Source organism: Pelophylax lessonae (genome assembly GCF_965119305.1).
Source record: "Pelophylax lessonae genome assembly, chromosome: 2".
NCBI classification, from domain to species: domain Eukaryota; kingdom Metazoa; phylum Chordata; class Amphibia; order Anura; family Ranidae; genus Pelophylax; species Pelophylax lessonae.
Genome location: NC_138769.1, coordinates 369,666,960 through 369,682,281, shown reverse-complemented (window position 1 = coordinate 369,682,281; position 15,322 = coordinate 369,666,960). Strand labels below are relative to the sequence as shown.

Genomic DNA, 15,322 nt, shown 5'->3' with positions numbered 1-15,322 from the left:
CTGCATTGCGCCTTCTCCGTCACCTGACTCCTCCTTTCCCACGCTGACCATGCAGAGACCATATGTGTTTTCCCATTGGCTGAAAGCCGTGGGTGGAGATACATCCTGTCCCGCCTTTTCAGGGTTCTGCCAATGGGGAGCTGCTGTAACGCCCCCGGACCGTGTCCCGCGATTGGCTTGGCCGTAGAGTGGGCGGGTCGAAGCACTGCGTTGTGTCAGAGGTGTCATAGCGGCCGGAACCGTCAGAGGAAGAGAGGGGGAGATCGTACGTGTGCGGTGAAACTGGCACTGACAGCCCGAATTCAATGAACAGCTCGCCTGTAAGTATCGGGGTCGTACACTGCTTCCGGCCCTGTAGTGGGATCCTATGACTGTGCGGGCTGTGGGGCCCAGTGACTGGACTGGGTGCACACCGGCTTCATGTAGAAAGGGGAGGGCTGGGGCCCTAACCTGTAGCAGCATGGGGGACGGAGGTGTTGGGATCCACTATGTAGAGGGAGTATGTGTCATACTAGGAGATCCTGGGAACAGATCACAAATGATCTTCCCCTGACCTCACCATGTGTGTTCTTCCCCACCCTACTATACCGATCTACAAAGCACCATCCCAGCTAGACCGCTATGTATACCCAGGGGATCACCAACATGGCCTCATTCTAGCACCCCAACAATGTCACCGTATAGTACTGCCAATCTAACTGGGCATGGGCTCTTACCAGCTGTTCTCTCATCTTCCTGACATTGTACCACCCAGGTTACAATCTGATTGTACAAAATTCTTCAAGATCACCAGACAATGTACAATCTCATTCAAGATCAGATTGTACAATGTCTGGTCATTTTGAAGGAGATTTTACTACCAGATTGTACAGTCTGATTGTACAATCTCCTACAAGATGACCAGACACTGTACAATCTCCTACAAGATGACCAGTCCCTGTACAATCTGATTGTACAATCTCCTACAAGATGACCAGACACTGTACAATCTCCTACAAGATGACCAGTCCCTGTACAATCTGATTGTACAATCTCCTACAAGATGACCAGTCCCTGTACAATCTCCTACAAGATGACCAGACACTGTACAATCTCCTACAAGATGACCAGTCCCTGTACAATCTCCTACAAGATGACCAGGCACTGTACAATCTCCTACAAGATGACCAGGCACTGTACAATCTCCTACAAGATGACCAGGCACTGTACAATCTCCTACAAGATGACCAGGCACTGTACAATCTGATTGTACAATCTCCTACAAGATGACCAGACACTGTACAATCTCCTACAAGATGACCAGACACTGTACAATCTCCTACAAGATGACCAGTCCCTGTACAATCTGATTGTACAATCTCCTACAAGATGACCAGACACTGTACAATCTCCTACAAGATGACCAGTCCCTGTACAATCTGATTGTACAATCTCCTACAAGATGACCAGACACTGTACAATCTCCTACAAGATGACCAGTCCCTGTACAATCTGATTGTACAATCTCCTACAAGATGACCAGACACTGTACAATCTCCTACAAGATGATCAGTCCCTGTACAATCTGATTGTACAATCTCCTACAAGATGACCAGACACTGTACAATCTCCTACAAGATGACCAGTCCCTGTACAATCTGATTGTACAATCTCCTACAAGATGACCAGACACTGTACAATCTCCTACAAGATGACCAGTCCCTGTACAATCTGATTGTACAATCTCCTACAAGATGACCAGACACTGTACAATCTCCTACAAGATGACCAGTCCCTGTACAATCTCCTACAAGATGACCAGACACTGTACAATCTCCTACAAGATGACCAGTCCCTGTACAATCTGATTGTACAATCTCCTACAAGATGACCAGACACTGTACAATCTCCTACAAGATGACCAGACACTGTACAATCTCCTACAAGATGACCAGTCCCTGTACAATCTGATTGTACAATCTCCTACAAGATGACCAGACACTGTACAATCTCCTACAAGATGACCAGTCCCTGTACAATCTCCTACAAGATGACCAGACACTGTACAATCTCCTACAAGATGACCAGTCCCTGTACAATCTGATTGTACAATCTCCTACAAGATGACCAGACACTGTACAATCTCCTACAAGATGACCAGTCCCTGTACAATCTGATTGTACAATCTCCTACAAGATGACCAGACACTGTACAATCTCCTACAAGATGACCAGGCACTGTACAATCTCCTACAAGATGACCAGACACTGTACAATCTCCTACAAGATGACCAGTCCCTGTACAATCTGATTGTACAATCTCCTACAAGATGACCAGACACTGTACAATCTCCTACAAGATGACCAGGCACTGTACAATCTCCTACAAGATGACCAGACACTGTACAATCTCCTACAAGATGACCAGGCACTGTACAATCTGATTGTACAATCTCCTACAAGATGACCAGACACTGTACAATCTCCTACAAGATGACCAGGCACTGTACAATCTGATTGTACAATCTCCTACAAGATGACCAGACACTGTACAATCTCCTACAAGATGACCAGACACTGTACAATCTCCTACAAGATGACCAGTCCCTGTACAATCTGATTGTACAATCTCCTACAAGATGACCAGACGCTGTACAATCTCCTACAAGATGACCAGTCCCTGTACAATCTGATTGTACAATCTCCTACAAGATGACCAGACACTGTACAATCTCCTACAAGATGACCAGACACTGTACAATCTCCTACAAGATGACCAGTCCCTGTACAATCTGATTGTACAATCTCCTACAAGATGACCAGTCCCTGTACAATCTCCTACAAGATGACCAGACACTGTACAATCTCCTACAAGATGACCAGTCCCTGTACAATCTGATTGTACAATCTCCTACAAGATGACCAGACACTGTACAATCTGATTGTACAATCGTTTTGATCTAACAACTGCTATGTGATGCAAGGGCCTGCCTGAATTGATGGTTTAGCTTGATCCTCATATATTACACAAGTTCTGGAAAATCTAGAAATTTCTGTATAAATTTTTTTGTGGTTAGATTGTAATGTGTATGACCAGTTTTAGATCTACCGTCAGTCATGTAATGTAAGAGCCTGTCTGGTTTGATACCCTAGATGGCTTGTGTAGATTTGTACTCATGATGTCATTTTGGTAAATTTTAAAGGAGGCTATTTAAATAGACGTGTGTGGTCAAATTAAAGTAAGTTCACCCTTACAGAAAATCTGTAAGGTGACTTTACATTGCACCCCCTTCTCCACCCCGGGCCCTGCAGTCCTCTGCTGTCAGGCACAAGGACATGGCTTCCCCAGTCCAGAGATTTGAAATTCCCTCTCCTCTCATTACAGCATTTCCAAGACGTGCTAGACGCCTTCTGATTGGTCAGCGCTGTCCAGTTAGAATGTCTCTTTTCCGTAGATGCTGAGAGGTACGGATAAGGGAATTAAGGTTTGTAATCCCTGTGGCCTAATCCCTTATCCGTACCTCTCAGCATGTATGGAGAAGATGCATTTTAATTGGCCAGCACTGTCACTTGGACAGTACTGACCAATCAGAAGCTGTCTAGCTTGTCTGGCAGTGCTGAGAGCAAGCTGTGGGGATTTCAAATCCCCTGAACTGGTGAAGCGGCGTCCTGGTGCCTGACAGCGGAGGATTTGCAGGACTCAGGACTGGGGAGTGATAGGAAGGGGGTCCAGTGTAAGGTCCGCTTTCAGATTTATGTGAAGGTGAATTTACACTTTAAGGTTGAACCCTTGGATGGAACAATAAAATACCCCTGCACAGCAAGGGTTAAATGCCCTTGGATTCTGGGAGTCGGGTGGAGACTTTAGACAAGTTTTCCTGTTCTGGTAATTACCAGCGGTTTCCTGTCACTATCTGTGACAGTGGGTATGAGGACAAATGGAATGAGTTTACCTAGTGGGCTGTCTGTCTGTCTCTCTACCTACCTGTCTCTCTACCTACCTGTCTCTCTACCTACCTGTCTCTCTACCTACCTGTCTCTCTACCTACCTGTCTCTCTACCTACCTGTCTCTCTACCTACCTGTCTCTCTACTGGATGGGAATTGGTTGGGTGGTATAAGCCTGCCTCATATTACATAGTTTTGGTAAAGTTAAATGAGATTGTACAGGGCTTATACAATTCGATTGTAGTGTGTATGGCCACTCTAAGACTGGCCATACATTATACAACTTTCTTGTACAATTCTCCTTTAGATTTACCAAAACCATATAATATGAGTTTAAACCTAAACACTATCATCTTGTTTGTGATCAGGCCCTTGCACTACATAGCTGAAGGTAAATCTTAAGACAATTCAATAAGAAAATAGAATAATGTATGCCCCCCCCCCCCCCCATAGATTTTTCCCATTATCTATGTAGTTGAAGAGCCTACCTGATTGGCTGCTGCTTGATTGGATTTATATAGGACCTCGTTTTAAATAGATTTGGTAAATCTAAAGTTGACTGTAAAGAAAGATTGTATAATCGTATTGTAATGTGTATGGTTAGCCTAAAACAGGGTTGTCCAAACTATGACCCTCCAGCTGTTCAGGAACTACAATTCCCATGAGGCATTGTAAATCTCTGACATTCACAGACATAACTAGGCATGATGGGAATTGTAGTTCCTGAACTACTGGAGGACCATAGTTTGGACATAGCTGGCCTAAAAGAAAAGGATCCAGATGAATGGTAAATCAAGCCCATATTGCCCTGGGTTGAGGTGTATTGTAAGAGATAGTGATGTGTACATGAGTACTAATTCTGCAATCTCTGCCACACTGCCTGGGGGGGAGGGGGGTTGTTTGTTCTCAAAATGGTTGATAAGTACATTGTTTTAGATTTTGACAGCATGTCAAAAAAGACAATTCTTCATGATATCGAGCTTCAGTACACTACCCATCATTCACTAAGGCCCCTTTCACACTTACGGACTGTTCAGATCCACCTGTCAGTTTTTCAGGCGGATCTGAACGGATGCCCCTTGCATCTCTATGGGGCATCGGATGTCAGCGGAGACATGTCCACTGACATCCAATCCAATCCTGTCCATCAAATCCGCACGGATGGAATGCGTATTTTCCATCCGTCTGGCGGGTCGAATGGGAACAGACAGATGGTCCATTCTCATCCGATTCCCCCAAAGAGAAGAGCGGGACCTGACAGCTCCATCTCCGCACACAGCGTGGAGACAGAGCTGTCATTCTCCTGCTCAGCGGGGATCGGCAGATTGATCCCCGCTGAGAAAAACAAAATCTGCCAACGGACTCCAGGTGTGAAAGGGGCCTTATGGTTGGCCACATCTTAAAATAGGCAGCAAATTCTTAGGTGTAAGCCATAGGAAACCACAAGCGGAGCCGACTCTCCCGTTGCCGGCAATAGTCTGCGATTTGACATGTCAAAGTGTGCCAATGTGAACAAGGGCTAAAACCTGGATTGTGCACCAAATTGTGGGTGTACCAGTTTTAGTACACACAGTACTTTGTAATCTCTGTTCCACTGCCTGGGGGTTGTTTGTTCTCAAAATGGTTGATAAGTACATAGTTTTAGATCTTGACAACATGGAAGTTTCACCGACACCCCTCCGCTTGTGGTTTCCTATAGCTGACATCTAAGAATTTGCTGCTGATTTAAAGATGTGGCCCACCATAAGTGAATGATGGGTAGTTTTCTGAAGCTCTAGATCATGAAGAATTGTCTTTTTGTTAAATCTTTGTTGCATCGGAGGGCTGCTGGACTCTTGCAGGGAAATTTTGTCTATTTGTGGATGTTTGCATGACATTTCTCAGAGCAGGTTTCCAATAGGTGATAACAGTGGACCATGCCTGTGTAATAAGTGACTCAGCCACTTGCAGTCTCTATGTCTGTGACATCACAGAACATTTGGGAGAGACGTGGTTGTCATCCCATGATAGGAAGTGCTTAACCAAGGACCTTCATGGAAGGGACTTCAGGTTTTATATTAAAAATAAAAGCTGTAGATTTACAATGATTGGGAAATTATTTTACATTTTTTTTAACACCTTAATGCCCATGGAATTTTAGTAAATAGGCTTACATCTACCTTCACTGTATTGGTGACCTTGTGGATCACATCCACCTTCTATAAATGAGAGGGAGGGTTCTGCAGGTTTACAAGGCAATGAACCTTGCTGTTAGACAGGAATTTCCAGGAAGTTTCAATTCTAATAACCGAATTAGATTTCAGATACAACCAATAGATCTTTAGGTCGACATGTTTTATGTGACCTTATTGGTTTAATTATTCATAGAATTCCTAACAGACTTCACTGGATGCTGATCTCAGAATGTCGTCACCTGCTCTAGCTTGGAAGCAAATATTGATTAGTATTGGTCCACAATGTTCACATGGTTTGCTCCCAATTACAGTAATCTGAAGGGGGAATGTGCAAAGACTGGAGCATCTGTGCATGGCAACCAATCACCTTCTTGCTTTCATGTTCAAAGTTTTAGGCCTCTTTCACACGGGCGGTGCGCCTGACGGAGTCTGTTCTGCTCATTGGGCATCAATCTGCCAATCCCTGCTGAGCAGGCGGATGACAGCTCAGTCTCCGCTCTATGTGCAGAGACGGAGCTGTCAGATCCCCGCTGTCCTCTATGGGGGAATCAGATGAGAACAGACCGCCTGTCCGTTCTCATTCGATCTCATCCGCTGGACGGATGGAAAATAGGGTTTCCATGCATCTGGATTTCACGGACCGGATCAGATCGGATAGCAGCGGGTGTCTCCGCTGACATCCGCTGCCCCTTAGGGGTGCATGGAGCATCCGATCAGGTCCGCCTGAAAAAACGATCGTCCGTGTGAAAGGAGCCTTATTTGAACAAGCTGAAGATGGAAGCTGATTGGTTACCATGCACAGTTGCTCTAGTTTCAGCAAACCTCCCTCCCCCCAACACACACTTTTTGGTCTGTAGCAATTTTTGTTTAATGTGTTGTTGTTTTTTTTTTTTTTTTTTTTTCAGGCTATTTGTTCTATGGTACATTAGGGGATTTGGAATAGCTGTGGATAGTAACCAATCAGCTTCTATCTAGCTATAATTGCTCATTCACACGGATGTTTGAAATGTTGAATATAGAGGATTACAGCCTAAAGTTTTGTATGCATCTAAACGCAGCGCTTGGGGAAATAGGTGCGAGTTTTATGCAGCTTTTGAGGGTTAATCTTGAAGTCTATGGCCCCTAAAGGGTAACTCCACTTTTGTGGGGGGAAAAAATGGCAAATGAAGAAAAATATAGCGTATAAAATTACGGCACAAGTCATGTTGTAATTTAATGTTCTTAATTCCCTGTCCTTTTCAATCTGCTGCTACAGCTGTTGTAATTTTCTGAAAATGCAATGCAATATGGCTACCTGGAGGTATTCTGTACACAGAATGTGTACTGACCACACCCCAGAAACATCATTTCCTGCTTGTGTGATTGGCTCACCAATTTTCCCAAAAGTCTGCATAAGATACAAGTCAGATTTCTGGCATCCCCTGCAACAAAAATGTCATTTTTGGTGAGATACTCCCAATGGGAACACATTCTAAAGGGATGCAGGCCCAGCAGATTTCCTCATTAGAGCCCTGCAGGTGCACAGCTGATTTGTAATTATGAAACCACTCCCATTAGACTCACTCAGCACAGAGGAACAAACAGTGATTTCATCTTTAGAATAACGAAAGGTAGGAATCTGCAACAAACTTTGTTAAAATCCTTGTAGATGGAGTTATGCTTTAAGTTGCAAAAAAGACGAACCAAAATAGCGCATGAACTACTTTAAAGTTGCTGCGACTTTAAGTCGCACTTATATGAATGGTTGTCTTTGGAAAACATGGGGTATGACTTGTCTTGTGGCTTTGATGTTCAAAGTCGCATGACAAGTCGCACAAGTGTGAATGAGGTGTAAGCTTGTATTTTTCATGGAATCTGCTGCTAGGTCTGCCAGCAAGTACCTGCGTTCATGTAGAAAATTCAGATACCCCTGTTTGAAAGCAGTCTAAAGATCCATTTTATCCTGACACTGGTTTGTGGGGTGTATTATAAGTACTGTCTTCGGATGTCCTACTGGTTGACCTGAATTAGGTAGTCAATAATGGATTTTAAAGGATTCGGTGCAGGTCAAGGGAAGGGGGCCTTGCTGGCGCATCATATTTTGGTAATGGGTAATATCTGTGTACTTGGATTGGACAAAGGGTGGCATCTTGTCAGGTGTACCTGTTGCACAACCTTCCAGCAGGCTGAGTTGCGGCATGCAGGTATCACGTGAACATTGAGTCAGTGGTTTGTGTATTTGTTCCTGTGGGGCAACACTGTCATTATAATCTGCCTGTGCACCTAATTATCTCTGTTTGCCATAGACAGGTCTCCAACACATAGAACAGTTACTGCCTTTTTTAACCCGAGGTTAGACCTATCCCTGACAAAGAACTTCCATTCTATGTGATCTGTGACAAGAGTAAGGATTAATTAGTTTGGAATTTACTGATTGTCCTGTAGTTTGCTAAAATCTTTCAGGTTAAGCCACATGCCAGTTAGTGCAATGAGCGCTTTCTCTGACAGCTGCTTCCCCCCCACCCCAGGAAGCTAGGTCTGCCCTACTTTAGGTGACTCGGGATGTCTCTGAGGACAGGCTGACCTTCTGCAGTGACAGTGTCTTCCCTGTTACTGTTTAAATGTAATATCCCGGAGATGACTTTGAGTGGTTGATGACTGTCCCTGATTCTGACATGTTATATAGAGACTGAAAGAAAACAGGAGCCGCAAGTGATTCCTGTGTAAAGAAAGGATGTGGATGTCAACTTTGTACAGTGTTCTAGCAAGATCCAGTTAAAGTGACCCTAAACTTTAAAAAAAAAAAAAAAGTTACTCCAGCTTGTATTACATTTTTTTTTTTCTTTGTCCAAATCTTCAAATTCCAATTTTTTTGTTGATTTGACTTCTGTTACGGGGTGGGTATGTTCATTCTCCATGATCTTACTGTATGCAGGAATGTAGCCACCCGCTTTTGCTCACTCCTGGGGATGGACTGTGAAAGCGCTCCCAAACTTTTTTGGCACTGGGGACCAGTTTTGTGGAAGAACATTTTTTTCCAAGGACCAGGTTGGGGGGGGGGGGGGGATTGGTGCGCACAGGGAGGGGGTGGTGGTTGGCTATGGAGTCCATCTCCATGGGTCAGTGGCTGGTGTTAGCACTTCAATTAGCACCACATCCTGGTTGATATGGTGTCATTATTTCTACTATCACATTGTAAAAAATAATGCAGCGTCGCCTGCCGGCAGGTGCAGCGCGCGTCGCCTGCCGGCAGGTGCAGCGCGCGTCGCCTGCCGGCAGGTGCAGCGCGCGTCGCCTGCCGGCAGGTGCAGCGCGCGTCGCCTGCCGGCAGGTGCAGCGCGCGTCGCCTGCCGGCAGGTGCAGCGCGCGTCGCCTGCCGGCAGGTGCAGCGCGCACCCTTAATTATTTAAGGCAATTTGTAGAGGTTTTTATTTTTTTCCCCGCTGTGAAAGGCTCTTCTCGGAGCCTCTCCCCAGCTCTATGGCGGCTGAGCTGGGAAACTGGCACGTGCGCAGTTGCTGGGTTCAGTCTTAACCTAGAGTGAGGATGGAACAGCGATGATGCCAGGCGGGTGGTGAGAGATGTCCTCTCTCTGCTTGCCTGCTGCACTTCTCACAGTGCAGCCTGCGCAGGTGACAGGTCACGGACTGGCACAGGTCTGCAGCCAGGGGTTTGGGGACCCCCGGACTGTGGGATGTGTAGTGCGCATAGGGCAGTGCACATAACTACAAGTGACATGCACTACTTGTTCCATGATTGATGGGTCCACTATCACCATGCATAGATCCTTTATCGTTCATGGAAGCTGTAATATCAACACTAGGGACACAACCTAATGACTGTAAGTTGTAAGGGTGCTTTTTTTTTTTTTTTTTTTTTATTTCTGGTTAATTTAGGTACATTCTGTTCTTTGGTATTGGATTTTTACAGCCTACTGATCCAACCATGAGCTATAGAAATAATTTTTGGTGGGGGGTTCCCTGAGACCTAAAAAAATGTTTTCCAAGGGTTTTGCAATGGTAAAAAGGTTGAGAAAAACTTTCCGAGTTTAGCAGAATTGACACTAATATTTTTCTGCTTGAAGACTGAATGAATATATTTGGTTGAGTAGAAAGATTTTTGGCACGCTATATCTAGGAAATGGAACAACTTTCTCAATGCATGCTGCATTTTCAGGTATTTGTATTGCATTTCCTATGAGATTAGGTCAGTGACCTGTGCGACATTTCATGTTTTGGGGAGCTTAAGCGATGTAAATGTGATTAACAGCAGACCTTGTCCCAGGGTGCTGGAACTCAGCCCTACTTAACCTTACTCTATCACATGGGCAGGACAGATTACAGAGCCTGATGATCGTTAACACAATGCGCAGGAAACACTTTTTTGTCGTAGCTTACATTATCAGTGTGAAATTTAGTGTTATTGTAACATGCTTCGGAAATGCTGCTTCCGTTTGGGGCAGGTTATTTCTGCTCAAAGAGGGAAGTGATGCTTTTTGCTTTGTGAGAAAAAAAAAATGTGAGTTTAAGTGTGTTTTGTTTAAAAAGGAGAGGGTGTACAAATTTTGTAACTCTTTATTTTAGGGACTTGTGCAACAGCTTATTTATACATTTAGTTATGTCTTTTATTATGGCTACACTGAGGCAAATTTCACACAGGGTGCACTCTGTTCCAATCAGCAGGGAATCGACTCTCAGATCCCCTGCTGATTGGCGCAGAGCGGGCGGATGACATGCGTGTCCGCTCAGTTTTGTACATGTCTAGAGCCCGCTCTGCTCTATGGACGGACAGGAGTAAACTGACTCCGCTGTCCGTTTTATACTTGACTGCCCTCCAATGCAGTCTGCCTGAGTGGAAGAGGATGGAGTCCCCTTCAATTATTTATTTTTTTATCCAGGTTCGGACCCGGAGACAGGTGGGTGTAATGCCACTTGTATTTTGATTTTGCTTAAAGGGATTGTAAAGGCAGAAGTTTTTTTTTAATCTTCATGCATTCTATGCATTAGAATAATAAAAAACAAAACGAAAAAGTTGTTCTGTGTGCAGCAGCCCCCCTAAGACCCCGTTCACACTGGGGCGACCTGTCAGGCGACCTGGTCACCTGACAGGTCGCCGTAGGTCGCCTGCCATAGAGAAGCTGTGGACCTGTTCTAATAGGAGCGACACAAGTCGCTCCGACTTAGAAAAAGGGTCCGGAGCTTCTTTGGGGCGACCTGCATAGACTTCAATGTTATGAAGTCCGTGCCGGCCGCTCCGAGGTCGCGGTGCGAGCAGCGCGCCGCGACCTATGAGGTCGCCCCGGCAAGTCGGATCTCCCCAGTGTGAACGGGGCCTAATACTTACCTGAGCCTGTCTTTATCCAGCAATGTTGCAGGAGTGTCTAAGCTGCCTGGGACTTCCCTCCTCATTGGCTGAAATAGCAGTGCGGTGTGATTGGCTCCCGCTGCTGTCAAGCAAAATCATGCAGCCAATAAAAAAAGAGAGGGCAGGACCGGGTCACGGCTCCATGTCTGAATGGACACCGGACCCAAGATGATCACTTTCTCCTTTAAAGAAGAGATATAGGCAAAAAATGTTTTTCTCTTTCGTCCATTGATGGACACAGCTCCTGATCTTCATAACCTTTGGGTTATACTACCCCCTACAGGAGTAGGACACTAATCAGAAAAAGAATCTGGCTACGCCTATGGGCAGATCCAGGGGGTATACTCCCTCTCCCTGCTATAGGTACTCTTTTTTTTTTTTTTTTTTATGCCTAGTCAGAAGTGAGGAACTAGTTCCTTGCTGGGATCCCTGGTCTTTTCAAAATTATTTCTTTTAGATAGAAATGTTTTCTCCTGGATTTCTCCTGTGAGATCTACAATCAACTGCCGGACTGGGCGACAGGCTGGATAATCTCTAGATCCAGTGGTCACCCCAGTCTGGCCAGCGAGCGTGCACAGACCTCAGCTTCGTGCTAGGTCAGCCGAGACATAGCCCCACCTAACGGGGGCTGGCCTGCGAGTTAAACGCCTCGCGAGATGGCATAGGACCAGGGTCTTGGCCCGAGTTGCAGCGTTCCTCATGGTGGACAGCCTCCCCATTTCGATGGAGAGGGCTTCTGTCTGGAGCAGTGCCCACCCGGTTCCTGGTATGGTGAGTAGCTATCCCCCTCTATCCCCCTGGAGGGTTGTGGGGTAGACGTGAGCCCCTCCTTAGGAAGGTCGAACCACTGGGTTTCCCTCCTTTCCGTCCTCCCTTTCATCTGTCCCACCTTTCATCTGTCCCCCATCCTACCCCCCCCTTCTCTTATGCTGGGGCTGTTTGGGTGGTCTTGTCCACCTTCTGGGGTGAGGGCAGGGCGCTATACTGGTGATGGGGGCTGGCGGGGTGCGCTGCCGGCGACCGGACGATCGGCTGTGTGGGAGGGGGCTGGTTGTACCTGGTGGGAGCTCCGGCCAGGGCCCCCCCCCCCGTCCTGCCTGGGTCTTTCCTTGAGCCCTGGGGATCCCTCCTGGGACCCTTGAAGCCTTGTGGTGCCGCCATTAAAATTAGCGGTGGCCATAACAGTGGAGTCCTGTGGGCGTCGATTTTTGGCGGTGGGAGCCCCTCCTCATCCCCTGGTGCTTCCTCCTGGATCTTTTTTACTTACTGATTCCCGCGCAGATTATCCTGGTGGCCGCAGGTGCCTGTTTCTGCTTGGAGGTGAGTCTGGTGGGGTTCTCTTCCTCTGACGACGGTCCTGGAGTCCTTTTGTGTCCCGGGTGGAGGTGGCTTTCGGGCGACAGGCTAGCAAAAAGCGTGCCCCCCCCCTCACCTGTTTCATCAAATCCCGAATCTGATTCTAGTGCTGTGAACGTGGGTCACCCAGCTGGGTCTGCAACCACGCACCCAGAATTCTGATAGTGAGGATGATTCCTTCACAAGGCGCTGGTAGATGCACTGATTGTATCTGTGCGTGAGACCTTGAAAATGGAGGACGCAGCTGCGACGGAGGTGCAGGTTCCCTTTGGCATTCGCAAGCCATCCAGAGTAGCAAAGGTGTTTTCTTTTCCTGCCTATTTTGACAAAATTGTCGCTAAAGACTGGGGACGACCAAAGCGCCCCCTAGGGATCCCTAAGCGTTTTTTTCTAGGCGTTACCCCTATGAGGAGTCTTATTAAGAGGTGGACTTTTCCACCGGTGGTGGACACTCCGGTTTCCAGATTGAATAAGGCAACCATTATTACAGTTGAAGAGTCCCCGGCCTTTAAGGATCTGGCTGACAGGAAGGAAGAGGCTGTGGCCCGCAATATGTACACTCTTGCTGGCTCGGCACTGAGGCCGGTATTCACCATTGCCCTGGTGTCACAAACTCTGAGCCAGTGGGCTAAGCTTTTACGCTGTCTCCAGGAGGGAGAACAGCTCCCCTGTGCCCTTGCTTAGCTGGCGGACCAGCTGGTCCAGGGGCTGCAGTTTATCTGTGATGCCTGTTTGGATGCTGCTCCACTAGTGGCTTGACTCTGCATTTCGGCAGTGGTCCTTCAACTTGGCTTTTTGCTCAAATGCTGGTCTGCGGACCAGATCTCTTAAAAGGCCTTGACTGATCTTCCCTATCAAAGAGATCACCTTTTTGGAGCTAGCCTGGATGACATCATTAAAGGTTTCACGGGGGGGTGGGGGGGGTGGGAAGAGTACCTTTACCTTTTCTTCCGCAGGCTACTAAGAGCAAGGAACCTATTTTTAGAAGTAAGCCCTCCTTCTCGGCTCATAGAAAGTTTTTTCCGTCCCTCAGAATCAACTGACAAGGGCTCGAAGCCTTTCAGGGCCTCCTCCGGAGAATCCAAACGAACCCGGTCCACGGACAAGGCTCTTTCAGCATGAAGGTACGCCCTTACCTGTATCGGGGGTGGGGGGGACCTCTTCTCTGGTTTCGGGACCTGTGGACTTCCCTGGTAAAAGAAAAGTGGGTCCACTAAGTAGGGCTGCTGAATATAATCGCCGAATCGATGCATCGCGATGCGACCCTTCGCGATTCTGCATCGATTCGGGGTGGTTGAATAATCGATTACCTAATGACGTCACTTCCGGGGGCGGGGACAGAAGTGACATGGCGGTGCTGGCCGGGCTTGTGGGATACGGAGCTCCTCCTCGCGGCGCAGGAGAGGAGAGGAGGAGAGCGGAGCTATCAGTGCTATCTCTGGCCCCGGGATACACACGGCACGCCCACTTAGCACGCTGCTGCCCGACCGCCCGCTCTGACAGCCCGGCCGCCCGAAGTCGCGGCCTTCCCAGCTCGGTACACTTCTAGTAGTGGTGTGGTTCTCGGCAGACAGCCTGAGTTGACCGCAGGGGAGCAAGGAGGTCCTGCTTTCCGCCTGTACCGTGCACTGCACTAGTCCGAGCTGCAAATTCCCGACATGAGGCTCATCACCCAGGACCTGTCCAAGCCCTACTCCATACACCTACCGCTACTTCATCCACAACTGGCTGCAGCTCTGCTTCCTGATAAGTCGGGGCACTACAGGGCCCAGCATTCCTCCTTACCAGGGCCTGCTATAATACAACTAGGGGGACTACTACAGACTCTGTAGTCCCCCTAGTTGTTGTATAACAGGCCCAGGTAAGGAGGAATGCTGGGCTCTGTAATGCCCCTGGTAAGGAGGAATGCTGGGCTCTGTAGTCCCCCTAGTTGTAGTATAACAGGCCCTGGTAAGGAGGAATGCTGGGCTCTGTAGCTCTGTACAGAGCCAAGCATTCCTCCTTACCAGAGCCTGTTATACTACAACTAGGGGGACTACAGAGCCCAGCATTCATCCTTACCAGAGCCTGCTATACTACAACTAGGGGGACTACAGAGCCCAGCATTCCTCCTTACCAGGGCCTACGGTACTACAACCAGCATCAGGTAACTCTTCTAACCTGATGTGGCCTGCTCTAAAGGGGGATCTATGAGGGGACCTGCTCTACTAAAGGGGGATCTATGGGGGGACCTGCTCTACTAAAGGGGATCTCTGGGGATGCTGGCCTGCTGTAAAGGGGGATCTATGGCGACCCTGCACTAAAGGGGATCTATTCCATAGATCCCCCTTTAGAGCAGGGTCCCCATAGATCCCTCTTTAGAGCTCAGTTCCCCTGGATCCCCTTTAGGACAGGCCCAGGCTCCCCATAGATCTCCTTTAGAGCAGGGTCCCCATAGATCTCCTTTAGAGCAGGGTCCCCATAGATCCGCCTTTAGAGCAGGGTCACCATAGATCCCCCTTTAGAAAAGGGTCCCCATAGTAAT

At 47.4% G+C, this 15,322-nt stretch overlaps 1 protein-coding gene across 2 annotated transcripts in view; it reads left to right on the top strand.

Annotated features, from left to right (window-relative positions):
• Positions 1-15,322, top strand: part of PTP4A2 (protein tyrosine phosphatase 4A2) — a 326,374-nt gene that overhangs the window by 234,686 nt on the left and 76,366 nt on the right. Inside the window, exon 1 of one of the 2 annotated variants that reach the window (XM_082245157.1) lies at positions 165-320. The exons of the other annotated variant lie outside the window; for it this stretch is intronic. The gene's annotated coding sequence lies outside the window, so the exon portion shown is untranslated. Of the gene's footprint in view, positions 1-164; positions 321-15,322 lie in introns of those variants that run through there. 2 annotated transcript variants of the gene reach the window in all.